The sequence below is a fragment of the Dromaius novaehollandiae genome, chromosome 10, assembly GCF_036370855.1.
Source record: "Dromaius novaehollandiae isolate bDroNov1 chromosome 10, bDroNov1.hap1, whole genome shotgun sequence".
Classification (NCBI taxonomy): Eukaryota; Metazoa; Chordata; class Aves; order Casuariiformes; family Dromaiidae; genus Dromaius; species Dromaius novaehollandiae.
Window position 1 is genome coordinate 26,025,170 of NC_088107.1, and position 15,399 is coordinate 26,040,568.

At 58.4% G+C, this 15,399-nt stretch overlaps 3 non-coding genes across 3 annotated transcripts; 2 read left to right on the plus strand and 1 right to left on the minus strand.

Annotated features, from left to right (window-relative positions):
* Positions 1-10,207: 10,207 nt before the first annotated feature.
* TRNAM-CAU (transfer RNA methionine (anticodon CAU)) lies at positions 10,208-10,279 on the minus strand. Its single transcript has one exon. It is a non-coding gene; the product is annotated as a tRNA-Met (tRNA).
* Positions 10,280-12,214: 1,935 nt separating this feature from the next.
* TRNAG-UCC (transfer RNA glycine (anticodon UCC)) lies at positions 12,215-12,286 on the plus strand. Its single transcript has one exon. It is a non-coding gene; the product is annotated as a tRNA-Gly (tRNA).
* Positions 12,287-14,742: 2,456 nt separating this feature from the next.
* Positions 14,743-14,825, plus strand: TRNAL-CAG (transfer RNA leucine (anticodon CAG)). The gene has a single exon. It is a non-coding gene; the product is annotated as a tRNA-Leu (tRNA).
* The last annotated feature ends 574 nt before the right edge of the window (positions 14,826-15,399 follow it).

Consider the following 15,399-nt stretch of genomic DNA (forward strand, 5'->3'; position numbering starts at 1 on the left):
TAAATACCCACGAGCTACCAAGGTGCTGGGGAGCCACCTGCGTTAGCAAAAAGAAACGAAGCCTGGAGTCGCTGATACCCAGAGGAACGCCAGGACTCCAGCCGAGATTCGGACTCAGAAGGGCCACTTCTCCCTGCCTGTCACTGAAGGTGCCCTCCACAACTCAGCTGAGAACCCGCATCCCTTTCTTGCTGCCAGGCCTTTCATCCTCGCCACTCATCACACCCTTAGGTCTGCCTTGCCTTCCTGACACAAGCGTCACTCTCAGGAGATGCAACATCCGATGGGATGCTGAAGTTCAAAGAGGACGCAAGGAGTCACCAAATCTGCCTGGTTTTGAGGGTCCGCATTCCCTTGTGCAAGGGCACATTTGCTGACTGCTGAAAATACCTATTGCCACCCTTCCCGGCACGCTCCCTTACGGCCTCTGCCCTCCACCTCTCTGCATCCTGCCCCTGCACAGCAGCACAGCAAGCAGCTGAAGGCAGGTTCACCTGCAAGCAGCAGAAGGGCTCCAACTCCACGTCCTTCTCGAGGGCAGTGGGCTGCCTGGCGGGCTTCCAATGTATGGAAAGAGGGAGGCAGCTCAGCACAATTCCTAAGACACGTTCAAGGCCCACCGGGTACGTTGGCAGAGGAAAATGAAGACCCCTGAAGGGAGATTGTGAGTGCTTTTGGTGGAGGGCCTCACAGCTGACCCTGAGAGCCATCGGGGGGCCGGGATGACCAGGCAGCAGAGTCATGCTCTGTTCCTCTGAGGCTCACAGAGACTGAAAAGTCGCCTTTGCCTGTGGCCTTGATAGTGCCGGTCTTCCATCCTTCTGAGCCCATTTGCTTAGTTTTGGTGCTCTGGGATCCATTGAGGGAGCTCCACCCAAATCTGGCAGTGCCCCATGCTTACAGGTACCTGATTACACGTGTCCCATGTGCTGGGAGAGGGGAGGTAGTCCCTCCCCAGCTGCCGGCAGAGAGAAGTAAGCTCAGGACAGAGGGCAATGCTTTTGCAGGCAGAGCGGGTGGCTAACGGAGGCTGGAGGAGAAAGAAACAGCACCACAAGTCTCCAGCTATGCTGCACAACGTCTTTAATGAGAAGGGAGGCAAAAGGGCAGTGAAGCAGTACAGAGAGCAAGACACACGTTCCCAGGGTTCAGTGAAGCACAGAGAATTGCTCGTTTCCCCAGCACAAGCACCAGGCAAAGTGCTTGCCTCTTCCCATTCCCCCTCTACCTTGTGGCAATCACGTCCCCACAACAGCAATTCCTAACCCTGGTACCCTGTGCCCATCAAGCGGAGATGCAGCCAAGTGGAAGAGCAGGAGCTCTTTCCCGAGGAGTTTGGAGAAAAGCAGAGCCAGAGGCAGCGTGGCAAGACCTGCCATGCAGCGAGGCGCAGCGGGCACCGTTGGCTCGCCCCAGGTGGGATGGGGGTACCCAGCTCGTCTGCAAGCCATGGCCGTGCTTGCAGTCTCGGGTGCCCATTTCCTTCCAGGTTCCTGGGTGGTGGCGCCGAAGGGGATGATCGTCTGGCTTCAGCAGTTTAGACTGCAGCGGGGGGGAGGCAGACACAGTCCGACCGCGCCCAGATCAAGGGAGCCGCCAGATGTGATGGGCACCCCCGCAGCACTGAGGGAGCTGCCAACAGCAGCTGACAGAGAGGATCCCACGGCTGTGCTCTGAGGGAAGGAGGTGAGAATGGGGCCAGGCAGGGTCACCACGACCGGGGAGGCCTGGATGGCAACCGTCGAGTCAGCGCAGCGGGCGATGCACGGCTCATTGCAGCTGCTTGCAAGTGGGGTTGGGCCAGAGGTGCCGCAGGGGCGTGGCAGGCAGGGTCTGAAGCAAGACATCTCTCTGTGAGGGAGGCAAAGCTGAAACACAGAGCAGGGGAGGGAAAAGAGGGCAGAAGTTGGAGGACCCCGGATAATGCCGAGTGCGTGGCAACTGCCCCGTGCCTGGGTTTGGAGCAGAACTGATTTAGCAAGGCCAGCCCCATGCTTAGACGAGATCCCGCAAGGAGCTGCAGGCATGGTTTGGGCAAGCCCACAATGCCTTCCCCTAGCTCTTCGTCTGCCATGCCACACAGGCCTTCCCCTGTGGCTGTCCTATTGGAAACTACCAAGCTGGAAGAGCTCTGCTCCCTCTTCTCACTCAAGAGGCTGCCCTCGTCCCTGAGAGCGGGGGGAGGCTGCTGAGGCCTCCCTTCACTCCTGCTTCCAGAGCGACCTCAGGACGCACGGTCACATGCCCTCCGAGTCACACAGCACGGGAATGCTGACCAGCTTTTCACGTGAAATGCATCAGAGTGGGCTTAAAGCAGCTCTGCAAAGACCGCTCATACCACATCTCCAAAAGAAACGTTTCTGCCTTCAAGATGGCAGGGGATGCGCTGGGCTATTTGGTTAGGGACGACCTGCTGCAGGTGGAAATTCTGGGGCACTCGCATGCCCGCAGCTGAACCCAGAGATCCCCCTTCTGCTTGAATGCACCCTCCTCTTCCCAGCTCTCCATCACCACCCCGCTGGAAAGGAGAAAGAGGTAAAGGACCTTAAACATTTCTTTTCAAGTGCCAAGCTTGCCAGCCACCAATCAAGGTTGAGTAGCCAGCATGAGAGCCGTTCAGCCCGTAGGAAGAGAGGGAGCGGAGCCAGGCTTACCTAGTTCCCCAAGGAAAGTGAGGCAAAGAGAGGAGGATGGCAGAGCCTGGCGCAGCACAGGCTTTTATGCTGTGTCCCAGAGCCCCAGGGGGCCCAAAACATTCCTTGCTCATGAAGCACCCAAACACTCGTGGCTGCTGCTGCTTGCAGAGCTCTCGCTGGTGATTAAGCCCTTGCCTCTCTCAGCTGAAATGTTTTGCTCCCACTTCATAGGAGTTGATGGTGGAACGACTCATCTGTGTCGCAGCCACCCCTGCGGACTCCTAGGGCCCGTGAAGTTGGAGGTGTCAGGCTCGCTGTCCAGAGAGGTTTTTAAGCGGATTTGCGTCATGCGGATTGCCTTTGGCTCATTCGCCTCTGCCCGTGGTGAGCATGGCCATGAGCCGTGGTGAGGTTTGGCCATGAAGGACACCTCAAGCCAGCGCTCGAGTGCTTTCCGTGGAGGGACTCAGGCTGACCCTGAGAGACATCTCTCCCTGCAGGTTATGGCAGACGCTCCGGAGGTGGTGGGCTAAGTTCAGGGAGAACATGAAGGCTGCGCAGTCCCGTAAGGGAGACGAGAGTCAGGTCTGCAGGGCCGAGGCAAAGCTCCACAGCAAGGAAGGATGCTAGTGAGCTGGAGGCAAGCGCCTTGGGGGCAGGAGTGAGGGCTGTGACAATGTTGCTAGTTCTGATGCTGGTCAGGCTGCACCACAGCCTCCGTCAGCTGCCTTGGAGCCTGGGAACGACGGCAGGTTCATGGTGAGCAGGACGAAGCCAGAGAGCGGGTTGGTCCCCTCCAGTGTGGAAAGGGCAAGCGGTCACTCTCTGGGATCTCCATAGCCATGTGCGTAGGGGACTTGAGTGGGCCTTCACGCTTCTTGCAGGCGGGGGTCTGGGCTCTGCTTGGGCAGTGGAGAATCTCCTGCAAACAAGCAGATCAAGGTGTAGGAGGGAGATCAAAGAGGTTCCTGCGTCCTTCCCTGAAAGTGACCCACACCCAAATGGACCTGTTTTGCGCAGCAGCTTCATTGCGGAGGCCAAAAGCCTGCATGGGCTGCTTCTTAGGAGTGGCTCGGGGCAGCGAGCTGCAGCGTGCGGCTGTTTCTCCTGGGTGAGGGATGGCGTGGCGCATTCAAGGCATTTTCATTCCAGAGCAACGTTGGATCGGTCTCCCGGAGCAGCTGGGAGCCATCGTACTGTGGAAGAGCTGGGAAAATCCCTGAACTCCAGGGAAACGTGAGTCGCCCTGCTGTTGACTTTGGTGGAGATGGCGTCCTGGCCTCAGGCGTGCCAGGAATACTGAGCTTGTGTCCTCATTCTTCCTGAAGTGCCACTTTCCTGAAGGGCATTTCCAAATGGTTTGCGTTATTGCTGAAGCCCCTGGTGCCTCTAGGCAGTCGCATGCTCCTGCCTTCCAGCCCTTTTGTGGCTGGTCAAGGGCCCTTGTGACTCAGCACATCCCCAAAGAGGTGAGGGAGGAAGGACCCGCCTAAAGGTCCTCAGGGCCAACGTCCTGCTCCAAACAGGCCAAACTTCCCAGCTCCACCCGGTGGCTCAGGGTCTGAGCACCGACACGCACGGAGATGCCAGTGTCCCTCGCGCAGCCTGTGTCAGGGCTGCACCGTACTCACTGAGGCTTGTTTTCCCATTGCCAGAGCTGGGTTTTCCCTTCCCCGCCTCCCCTCTGGGCCTTCTCTCCTCCAGGCTGCACAAAGCCAATGCCGTCGACCTCTGCTCCTACGGCATGGGCTTCAGCCCCGCCTGACTGAGTCTGGCCCTGGGCCTGTTGCTCTCTCCAGGTTTCTGATGCGTCTCTGGTCCTGGGGGACCCAGACAGGGCACTGCAATGCAGGTGTTGCCCCAGCAGCAGTGAGAAGGGCAGAGCATCGATCGCTTTGCTCAGCTTGCATTGAACCGTTTGAGTTGGAAGGGACCTCTGTGAGTGAGCTAGTCCAATGCCCTGCTCGAAGCAGTGACGACTACGTCGGGTTGCTCAGGGATGTGTGTAGGCAAGCTTTTTCCTCTCCCCAAGAAGGGCAATCCAGCAACCACGCTCTTCCAGGGCTTGACCACCCCCATGATGCAAAAGATTCTTCATCTTAATCTGTGTTATATGTAGCTGGACTTTACAGTGCTACAGCTTGTGTCCTCTGCTCCTTGCCCAGTCACTGTGAGCTCCAGAAGCGCCTTCTTTTCTTTCTCCTCCCGCGGGGCAACTGCAGAGAGGAATGAGATCTCCCCTGAGCCTTCTCTTCCTAGGGCGGCCAAAAGCTAGGTCTCCCAGCCTCTCCTCGTATGTCACATGCACCAGACCCCTAGTCACCCTGGTGACCCTGTCTTCCTGCCCGGGACTCACTCCACAAGGGCAATGCCTTTCCAGTACTGGAGATTCAAGACCGGGCACACTGTCGGTCTCCCAGGTGCCAAAGAGAGGGGAAGGGTCCCGGCCCTAGCCCTCGCCCTCGCCCTCGCCCTCAGCCTCGCCCTCGCCCTCGCTGTCACCGTTGCCCTGCTGGCTGCAGCTTGCCAACGCAGCCCAGGATGTGGCTGTCTGTCCTTGCAGCCAGAGCATAGTGCTGGCTCAGGTTTGGCTTCTTGTCCGCCTGGCCCCACCAAGACCCTTTTAAGCAAGCTGCTTCCTAGCCAGTCGGCCTCCAGCCTGCCCTGTGTTATTTCAGCCCAGGGGAGGACGAGCCTTTGCCGTTGTTGACCTGTAGGCACTGGCTGTCAGCCCCTTTCTCCAGCCTGGTGAGTTTTCCCTGAATACCAGCCTGGGCCTCCAGTGTGCCAGCTGCATGTCCCCGGTCTGGCCTCTTGTAAGAATGTACTGAAAGTACCCTGTGGCACCGTTCAAGCTGCTCAGGACACTGTCCAGTCCGGTGTTGAATATCTCCAGTGATGGAGACTCCACAGCCTCTGTGGGCAGTGTGTTGCAGCGCTTGGCCACCCTCACCATCAGCAATTTTTTTCTTATGTGGAGATGAAATTTTCTGTGTCTCCATTTGTGCCTAATGCCCCTTGTATGCTCACTGCATGACACTGAAAAGAGTCTGGCTCCGTGTTTGCTACACCCTCCCACAGGTGTTCATGCGCACGGAGAAGATCACCCCCCCTCCTCGCCTTCTTCAGGCTAAACAGTGCCAGCTCTCTCAGCCTCTGCTCGTAGGACAGATGCTCCAGCCCCTTCATGCTCTTTGTGGCCCTCTGCTGGGCTTGCTCCAGAAGGTCCATGCCTGTCTTGTCCTGCGGAGCCCAGAACTGGACGCAGCACTCCGCATGTGGTCTCGCCAGGGCTGTGCAGCGGGCAATCATCAACGCCCTTGACCTGGTGGCTCTTCGTGATGCAGCGAAGGATGATGCTGGCTTTCTTGTTGCAGAGGAACCTTGCCGGCTCATGTTCAACTTGGTGTCCACCCAGAGTCCCAGCTCCTTCTCTGCAAAGCTGCTTGCCGGGCGGTCGGCTCCCAACAGGTACTGGTGCATGGGTTATGAGCGCTGAGGGCCCTCTGACTGGCACTACACCCTTCTGGTGTATCGGCCACCCCTCCCCGTTTCGTATCATCTGCAAACCTGCTGAGGGTGCGCTGGGGTCCCATGATCTAGGCCATTAATGAAGAGGCTGGAGAGCACTGGACGCAGTATCGACCCCTGGGGGACGCCACTGGTGACTGGCCTCCAGCTGGTCTTTGTGCTGCGGATCACAGCCCTTGTGATAAACAGCATCTGCTGCTCTCCCCTCATCCACTAACTCAGCCATCGCATCGTAGAAGGCCCGTAGGAGTGCATAGTTGTGCATGTCCCGCCTGTTCAAATATTGCCTAGCCTGATCCTCCTCCACTGAGGGCAAGTGTGCCTGGGCCTGGACTTTCCCCCTGGTTTCAGGGACCTGGGATTCCTGACGTGCGGTCACCCTGGTAAAGAGCAAGGCAAAGAAGGCCGTCAGTACCTTGGCCTTTTCTTTGTCCTTTGTGACCGGGTCGCCTTTGCCAGTGAGCAGAAGGCCCCTGCTTTCGCTGGTCTTTCTTTTGCCGCTGAGGTACCCGTAGAAACACCTCTTGTTCCCCTTCACGTCCCTCCTGAGATTAAGCCCCAGGTGGCCTTTGGCCTTCCTAACCCCATCCCTGCATGCTTGGAGAGTGTCTCTGCGTTCTTCCCAGCTCACATGTCCCTGCCTCCACCTGCTGTATGCTTCCTTTAGATGTCGGCGTTCCTCCAGGAGCTCCTTATGCACCCATGCGGGCCTCCTGCGGCCTTTGCTTGTTGGGATGGACCATTCTGGAGCTTGAGGAGGTGATCCTTCCTTGAAACTCAGCCATCACTCCTGGACCCCTCTTCTCTCCAGGATGGTGTCCCATGGGATTCTTCCAAGCAGATCCCTGAAGAGGCCAAAGTCTGCTCTTCTGAAGTCCAGGGCTGTGATTGTGGCTTTGGGCTTTCTCTCCTCCGCTCAGGAGCCTGAACTCCATCTCGTGACCACTGTGCCGAGGTTGCTCCCAGCCTTCCCGTTCCCGACCAGTTAGGTCTTCTTTGTTCGTAAGCATGAGGTCCAGCAGAGCACCTGCCCTCCTCAGCTCCTCCGTCGCCTGTGTCAGGCACTTGTCGTCAAGACCCTCCAGAAACCTCCTGGATGATCCGTCTTGGACAGGGAGCTCTCTGTGATAAAAGCTCACAGCACAGGCATTTCCACAAGGTGAACGCAGGATCTCCTCTTGACAGGGAAGGGAGTTAAACCAGAGCATGGGTGGCCCCTCCTTGCTTGGCCAGCCTCTGAGAGGAGCAGCAGAGCAGCCTGATGCTCCCCGGGGGATGCATCAGAAGCAGGTCTGACCCCCAGCACAGCACTTCTCCCAGCAGCAGAGCTGCAGTCTGCTTCCCTTGGCCCTGCTGCCCTCCTGAGCCAGAGCTCTCCAGAAGGGACCCCCCAGGAATGACGGCGCTACCCCGCTCTGCGCTCTGGAACTGGAGCTGTGAGTTCACATCTCAGTGGGGCCTCAAGCTGCTGCTTCTCTGGTGGCTTTCCTCAGCGTGTTTGCATTTTTATACCCGTGCATGGCTGTTGGGTAGATTGCTTTATGCACTCTGGTCCTCCTTGCTTCCCTGCCCTCCGGCTCTGTTCTTTCAGCGTGACTGAACCCATCCTGCGCCTGGGACTGACAGCGGTGTCCTTTGTCCTGCCCTTTCCCCATGCCCGCCTCTGTAGTCGTTCTGGGCCCTGGCTCCCCGCATCTTGGTGCTGCCACCAAGAGGGAACTTGGCAGGCTGGAGAAATGAGCAGAAAGGAACCTCATGAAGCTTGACAAAGGGAAGTGCAAGGTGCCGCACCTGGGGAAGAATAACCCCATGTACCAGTAAAGGCTTGGCTCTGAGCAGCAAGGAGGAGCTTTGCAGGGGAAGACGCAGGTGTCCGAGCAGGCAGCAGGTTGAACATGAGACAGCAATGCGCCCTCATGGCAGAGAAGGCCAACAGCATCCTGGGCTGCAACAGGAAAAGCGTAGCCACCAGGCAGAGGAGGTGATCCTTCCCCTCCACTCAACACAGGTCAGGCCACATCTGGAGTGCTGTGTCTGGCTCTGGGCTCCCCAGCATAAGAAAGACATAGACGTACAGGAGCAAGCCCAGCAAACAGCCACAAAGATGAAGAAGGGACTGCAGCATCTGTCATAGGGGGAGAGGCTGGGACACGTGGGATTGTTCAGCCTGGAGAAGACAAGGCTCAGGGGCGATCTTATCAACATACACAAGTATCTGATGGGAAGGTGTAAAGAAGTCAGAGTGCGACTCTTCTCGGTGATGCCCAGCGACAAGACAAGAGGCAACAGGTACACACTGAAACAGAGGAAATTCCGTCTCAACAGAAGGGAAAGCTGTTTTATTGTGAGTGTGGTTGAATGCTGGAACAGGCTACCCAGAGAAGCTGTGCTCCCACCCTTGGAGATAGTCAAAACCTCCCAGGGCACAGTCCTGGGAAACCTGCCCTGTCTGGCTCTGCTTTGAGCGGGGTTTGGACTAGATGATCTCCAGAGGTCCCTTCCAACCTCAACGGTTCTGTGATACCGTGCTCCTGTGACTTGCCTTTGCCCTTGTTGAACTGCAGGTGGTTCCTGTTGGCCCCCTTCTCCCACCTGTCGAGGTTCTCCTATTACCAGCGCTGCCCTCCAGTTTCTCGGCTGCATTGGCCCCGCCCCAGACTCGTCTCTCCAACAAATGTGCTACAAGCACCCTCTGTCCCACTGTCCAGGTCACCCCTTAAGACGTTAAAGCCCGTTGGCACCCCGAGTGATCCCTCAGGGACGACACTGGGAAGCAGCCACCAGCTGGCCTTTGTACCACCCAGCACAAACCTTTGAGCCTGACAGCCCAGCCCATTTGCCACACAAGTCAGCATCCAGGTCTCCTCTCCACAACTCAGCAGACTAGCTCCAATGATACTGAGAGACCATGCCAAAGGCCTTGCTGCAGTCAGGGATAACAAGGGTAGCAACAGCGTTGCAGCAGTAAAAGCTCTCCTTCTTGCTCTCGATGTCCCTTGCCAGTCCCAACACAAGTCGAGCTTTGCCTTTCCTAAGACCATCGCAGCATGCCCAAGCACTGTGGCTTTATTTCTGCTGTTGGTCATTAAGTCTCCGGCCAAGTTTTCCCTGTTCATGAGGAGCAGGTCCAACCTTGGCCTCCTATGTCACATCTCAGGGATGTGCAAAGAAGTTTTCCTTGGCTCATTTGGCTGGTTGGAGCAGGAGGTGGATAAACAGGGTTCATGGCCCAGGCAGGGACTCTGGTCGGACCTATGGTCTGGGCTGGGGATTGAGGGACCTGCAGGTGTGCATGTACGTGTGAATCAGGAGAGGAGGGGGTGTCCACTGTGGCACTGCAGTCCTGACTAGCCCACGAGGAAGAAAGGATTGGGCCATTCGTGGTGGTGACGCCAGCGTGAGTGGGTGTTTCTGTGGGTGCTCATGAAGGCACTGCTCTTTGTCTGCATTCATACATGTGGCCAGGTCATGGGTGTGTATTCTGTGTGAGTGTGTGTGTGCGCGCATGCACACGTGCCCATTGTGAAAGCTTGCTCAGTCTTGCCCCGGGCTGACCTACGAATGGGAGTGGCAGCCAAGAGGCTAGGAAGGAGAAATCCCCCAGGTCTTCCAGACCGCTGGATTTGTCTTCGCTGAACAAGCACCAGCCTTCACCTCCTCTCCACCTGCACAGCGGTGAAGGTCCCCGCTTGCCACCAGGAAGCTGGGGGTTTAGCTCCCTGAAGGGAAGGAAGAACCAGCTTTGTCCCCAGGACACCCACACTCCTGTGGGGGGACCTCTCTGTGTTCCTGTCTGCCTGGTGATCCACAGCCTTCTCTGCTCCTCAGGCGCACTTTGTGAGGTCTGGATGCTAAGAAAGCAAAGGAGAAGGTGAGAGAAGATGCTAAGAAAGCAAAAGAGAGGGCAGGAGCAGCACAGGCAAGGGGCTGAGGAGCAGGACAACTGCCACCAGCCCTGGAGCACCGCACAGAGGGGAGTGCTGGTGGAAGTGTGCAAAGTGAGAGGCCTCAGCTGGGAGGGGACTGGGAAAAAAGGGCCTTAGCAGAGGATGGTTTCGATCCATCGACCTCTGGGTTATGGGCCCAGCACGCTTCCGCTGCGCCACTCTGCTCCCCCCAGGATCTGGGTGGGGAGCTTGCAGAGCCCTCCCTGCCGCTCCTGCACACTGACAGCACCAGCGCTTGGGCTCAAGGGGGCTTCTGTTCCTCTTGCCTGGGCCTGAGCCTGGGCCTGGGCCCATGGAGGAAAAATGTCTCCCCAGGAAGCCCAAAGGCTGTGTGCCCGAGCTGAGGCCCCCTTGGTTTGCCCTTCTGACACTGTCTCCTGCGCATCACACATGGGAGGAGTCTGTGTTTGCCCCACTGAGCTGCCTCTGCAGGGGAGGACAGAAACTCCCTTGCAGTGCAGCCTTGCTTTTGCTGACCCTGACAGCCCAGCAGCTGCCCCTAACACTGCACCAGGGCCACGGAAATGACAGAAATGCCTCCTATGCATCCCTGGAGCCATACATTGGATTTCAAGCAAGATCAGCCTCTTGACTTGGGTTGTGGTCACCATCCAGACAAAACCGTGCACAGGCAGACCTCTACAGTGGCTCATTCTCGGACATCAAACTTTCTCTTTCCCCCCACTCGTCTACGTCCCTCCGGTTCCCTTCACCCCACCATTTGCCCTTCCACGTAGCTCACCCCTCCTAACGCCTCCCCTGAGTTCTTTCTCCAGCTCTCTAGAGCCGGAGGGCAGCCACGCCAGCAGACAGTGCCGTTTGTGTGTCTCCTGTTTCCACTGTCTCAAAACTTCAAGACCGGGGTCCTTGGATTCCTTGCAGTCTTTCCTCTTCAGCTCCTGCTCTTGGGCTCTCTGCTTTCTCTTCCGTCTTAAGAGACCTGATACATGGAGCTCCCTTCCCTTCCTCCCCTCCAGCCACAGAGATGCCAGAGGGAGAGTCAAATGCTGCTCCGGCATCAGCATATCCCAGATGCCACCCTGACAACCAGGCGCTGGGAGCTGCAGCCGTAGCCCTGGGGTTACGCCTCTGAAACCCTGGATGCAGGCACTTCTCCTTCGCAGCGCAGGTCCCAACCCTAGTGCTTAGAGCCCCCAGGCCTCAGAGGCAGGCAGGGAGGAAAGACTCCTCACCCTGGGGAGGCAGCTGGAACTCCGGGACTTCCCCAGCAGTGCTTCCTCCGCGGGGCTGGGCATCTGGTGGCGCCTCTTGTCCAGTCCACCTCACTGCACAGCAGGGACTGGGAGGTAAATGAGACACCTCCCTCAGAGTCCCAGGTGTGGTGAATGCGCTCTGAATGTGCTCATCTGTTTGTGGGTGCCCAGCTGTGGTGTGTCCCAAGGATGGAAAGGAAAACCCCAACACAGTCTGGCCCTGAAACTCGCAGCAAGCTGGATGACGTTGCACAGGGCACGTGATCACTGCTGCCAAGAGGTTTGGGGCGGGTAGCTGCGGCTGAGCGAGGAAGGCAATGGATGTGAAGTCCAGGGGAGTTTCCCCACACAGGTTGGAATCCTGCCAGCTACAGGGCACCGTCCTCTTCTGGGCTGCCTGGAGCGACGAAGCTCCAGCCCTGGACAAAGCCCCGCAGCTGCAGTCCCTCCAGCTGCACAGCATGCCCAGTGCACCCCCCATCCCTCTAGTCATCCTCAGCTTCCCCCAGCATCGCCAGGGTGTGTGGGAACCACCTTTCTCCTTTCCCAGCTGCACAGGCTCACAGCTTTCCTGACAGAGGACTGCTCACCTATGGGGAGGGGTGGATTTTCTTCAAAGGGGCATGTTTTCCCACGCGGCCTGAGCCGAGATGTGTGTGCTTCTGTGACGGGAAGGGAGGCCCCCCACGTGGAAACGTCTGCAAGTTTTTGCAGCAGCAGGAGAAGAGATGGGGGAAGGGAAAGACCCTATCCAAATGCCGCTTCCTGTTCTTTTTCCTTCTGCTACATCTTCCTCACCTTTCGGACTCCTGGGATAGTCCTGAAAGCTCAGAGAGGGTCAGATGGTGCCTGGGAGGAGCAGGAGGAGGCAGGCGTAGGTCTGCATGCGTTGGTGGTATAGTGGTGAGCATAGCTGCCTTCCAAGCAGTTGACCCGGGTTCGATTCCCGGCCAACGCACGCACGCGCCCTTTTCTTCTTCCAGGCGCCTGCTGCAGAGGCACTTCCACCTCCTGCTAGAAAAGAGTCCAGCTTTCACCAACAAGTTCATGTTCCCTGGGGGAGCCACTCCCCTTAGTGCATGCACAGGCAGGATGGGGCACCCCCCCAGAGCCCAGGAGAGACAGGCCTGGCTTCAGCAATGCCTGCCTTGGTGAAAGTGCATGCCAGGGACTGAAGCAGAAGAGCTGTTGAGGGTGGAGGTTACGCTGGCCAGGAGTCAAGCAGAGACGGGCCGCTTGGCAGGCGGCTGTGCTCATCACAGTGAAAGAAGTGCTTGCAGGCACATGCCTCTGCCCCACTTCTCCCAGCGCCCACATCAGTCCTGCCTCCCCCTCCCTGCACACAGCCTCTGGCCGCTCCTCCACGTTTCACACCCCAAGCATCTCTGCCTGCTCCCAGGCCTGTAAGAGCGGAAATACCCCAGCGCCGCTGCTGCTTCCCACATGAACGCACCCACCCAGGCACTTCTGTAGAGACATTCTCCCGGCTGCACTGGCTGTACTGGGATCCGTGCCTGTGCTGAGCGAGCCAAGAACACTGCAGCCCACCCATGGCTTCCATATCATGGACACACAGCCCTGTCAGAGATCACCCTCAGGGCTGGTGTGAGCAGAGCAGCACAGAGGGAAGGCACAGTCCCCACAGCCCTGGGCGGAGAGGCACCAGCCTCTGCTCTGCCCCTGTCCTCCCTCCCCAGACACCCGCCTTGGCTTCTCTTGGCAGAGTCTCTCCATGGGCCGTCTCCTCACCCATGGATGGGTCTCGCCCGTCTCTTTGTCTGTGGGGCTCCACACTTTCTCTCCCAGGGCCCCCAGGTGAGGGTGCTGAAGAGAACTGCTGATATGGCACCAGGACTGCTTGGGGCAGCTACGGGCTCCCAGCTGAGACCAGTGCTGACTGCCTGCTGAGGAGGGACTCCACGCTGACGGCCTCTCTGCACTGCTGACACGTGGGCCAGAGGAGAGGGATTTCCTGCCTGGCCCAGAGCTCAACCTGCTGCTGTTGGACGTTGTACCTGGCAAGCAGAAGATTAATGCCCTGGAAGGTTAAAGATGAAGATTGAAAATAACACCTCAGAAAGTTGCTGTGAGGAGTACAGTGTGTGTGTGTGTGTGTGTGTGTGTGTGTGTGCGCGCATGTGTGTGTGCGTGCGTGTGTGTGTGTGTGCATGGGTGGGTGGGGGCGGGGGGGGATGAGGGGGCTTGGCAGTGTTCCTTTAGAGTGCAAGAAGGGAGAGGTGCCCACAGGCTCAATTTGCACTCCAAGCTGTGCGGGGAGGGGATGTTCACATGGAAAAACCCCAGAGCCAGGCGTGGGGCTGCCCACGGTGCCTGATCTACACTCCCAGCCCTAACACACTGCCTCTGCCCACCCAGAGCATCCAGGGGGCTGGGCCATTTCTGAGGCAGGAAAAGGTGGCCCTGAGAGGCCCCACAGGGGCAGCGCTGTGGCGCCAGTGGGGAGGACATCTGGCTGCTCCCCAAAGGCTGGTGGCCTGAGCCCACCCCAGGACACCGTGCCACGAGCAGCGGAGCTGGGGAAGTGGTGCTTCCCGACTCGCCAGGTTCTGCCCAGCTTGTGCTTCCCCAGCCACCAGCCAGGCCAGCTTTGGAGGTGGGCAGGAACAGGAGAGCAGGGGCAGAACTGGGGCCAGCAGGAAGGCCATGGGGCAGGAAACATCAGGAACCACCCCCTCCTGTCTGCTGGGGAGAGGCAGCCAGAGACAGGCTCCAGAGGGGACAGCCTTCAGAGCAGGAGCTGCCTTGCGGATGGCAAGGCCACCGCTGGAACGGAGCTGTCCCCTGGTCTTCTGGGGTTTGCATCTGCCCAAGGAGGGACTGGCAGCCTCCCTGCCCAAAGAAAGACTGTCTCCTATGCACAGAGCCAGGCTCACCAAATGGCACAAGGACCTGTACATGGGTGCCCAAGCAGGCACATGCATGGAGAGAGAAAGAGGCGGTGGCAGTGCCTGAAGCCATTGGGTGTAGCGGGGCTTGCAGGCAAGAAATCAAAGGCGCCAAAGCGTGCTGCTGGGACCTGCAGACCCACGAGTTTCTTCTGGCGTCCTCGTTGGTTTACGACAGTGTCAGAGCCCTGAGGAGCCAAGAGCAGGTGACTGTGGGCATCTTGAACCGCCTGCCCCGCGAGTTCCTTTGGTTCTGCCATTGAAGAATTCCCTTTTGCATTCTCACAGCCGGAAGAAGTTTCCTGACCATGTGCCTTGGGCCCCTCTGCTCCCTGCTCTGAAATGCCTCCAGCTCCTGCTGTTGCCTCCAAAGAGCCCAGCGCCACAAGGGGAAAGGTCCTGCCAGCAGCCAGCTCTCTGTGCCCCACGCACAGGAGGAGCCTGAATCCATCTCCCCCCTGCCCGGCTCAGGCAGGCTCTAGGGAGAAGAGCAGAGGCTGGCCAAGAGGTCAGGATGGCCAAGCGGTCTAAGGCGCTGCGTTCAGGTCACAGTCTCTGTGGGAGGCGTGGGTTCAAGTCCCACTCCTGACAGACTTCTGCCTGCCAGTCTTTTCCTTCCCCAGACTGGGAAGTGTGGAGACTTTCCTCCCAGAAATCCTTCTCCGCGCATGCTGTGCTCTCCAGTCTGCGCCGCTCAGAGAAGCCCATGGCTTGTGGTGAAGGAGCGAGGGGAGTCCCTCGGGTCGGATCAGCTCCCTGAACGGGCTCTGGGGTTGATAGGATTTGCACCTCTGCTGTCCCCAAAGAGGTCAGGGCCTCGGGGCTGGCACCCATTTCAACTCCTGCCTAGCTACTGGCTCTCATCCTCCCACCTTCTCGTAGGTACTCAACGGCTGCAATTAGATCCCCCCAAAACCTTCCCATCTGGGTCCCACCTAAACAAGGGCAGTTCCCTCAGCTTCCGCTCACAGGGCCAGTGCCTCCCGCGCCGGTGCCAGGCCCCACCCTGGCAGGCTGCACTGCCAGCTGCTCACAAGGACCCCCAAGGGCCTGTCCAGCAGAGCAGCTCCCCACCCAGTCAGTCCCCAGTGCAGGGCAATTGGTCCATGCAGGCGCTGGACTTTGCGTTCCTCCTTCTGGAGGTCCACCCCCCTCAGACCATGAT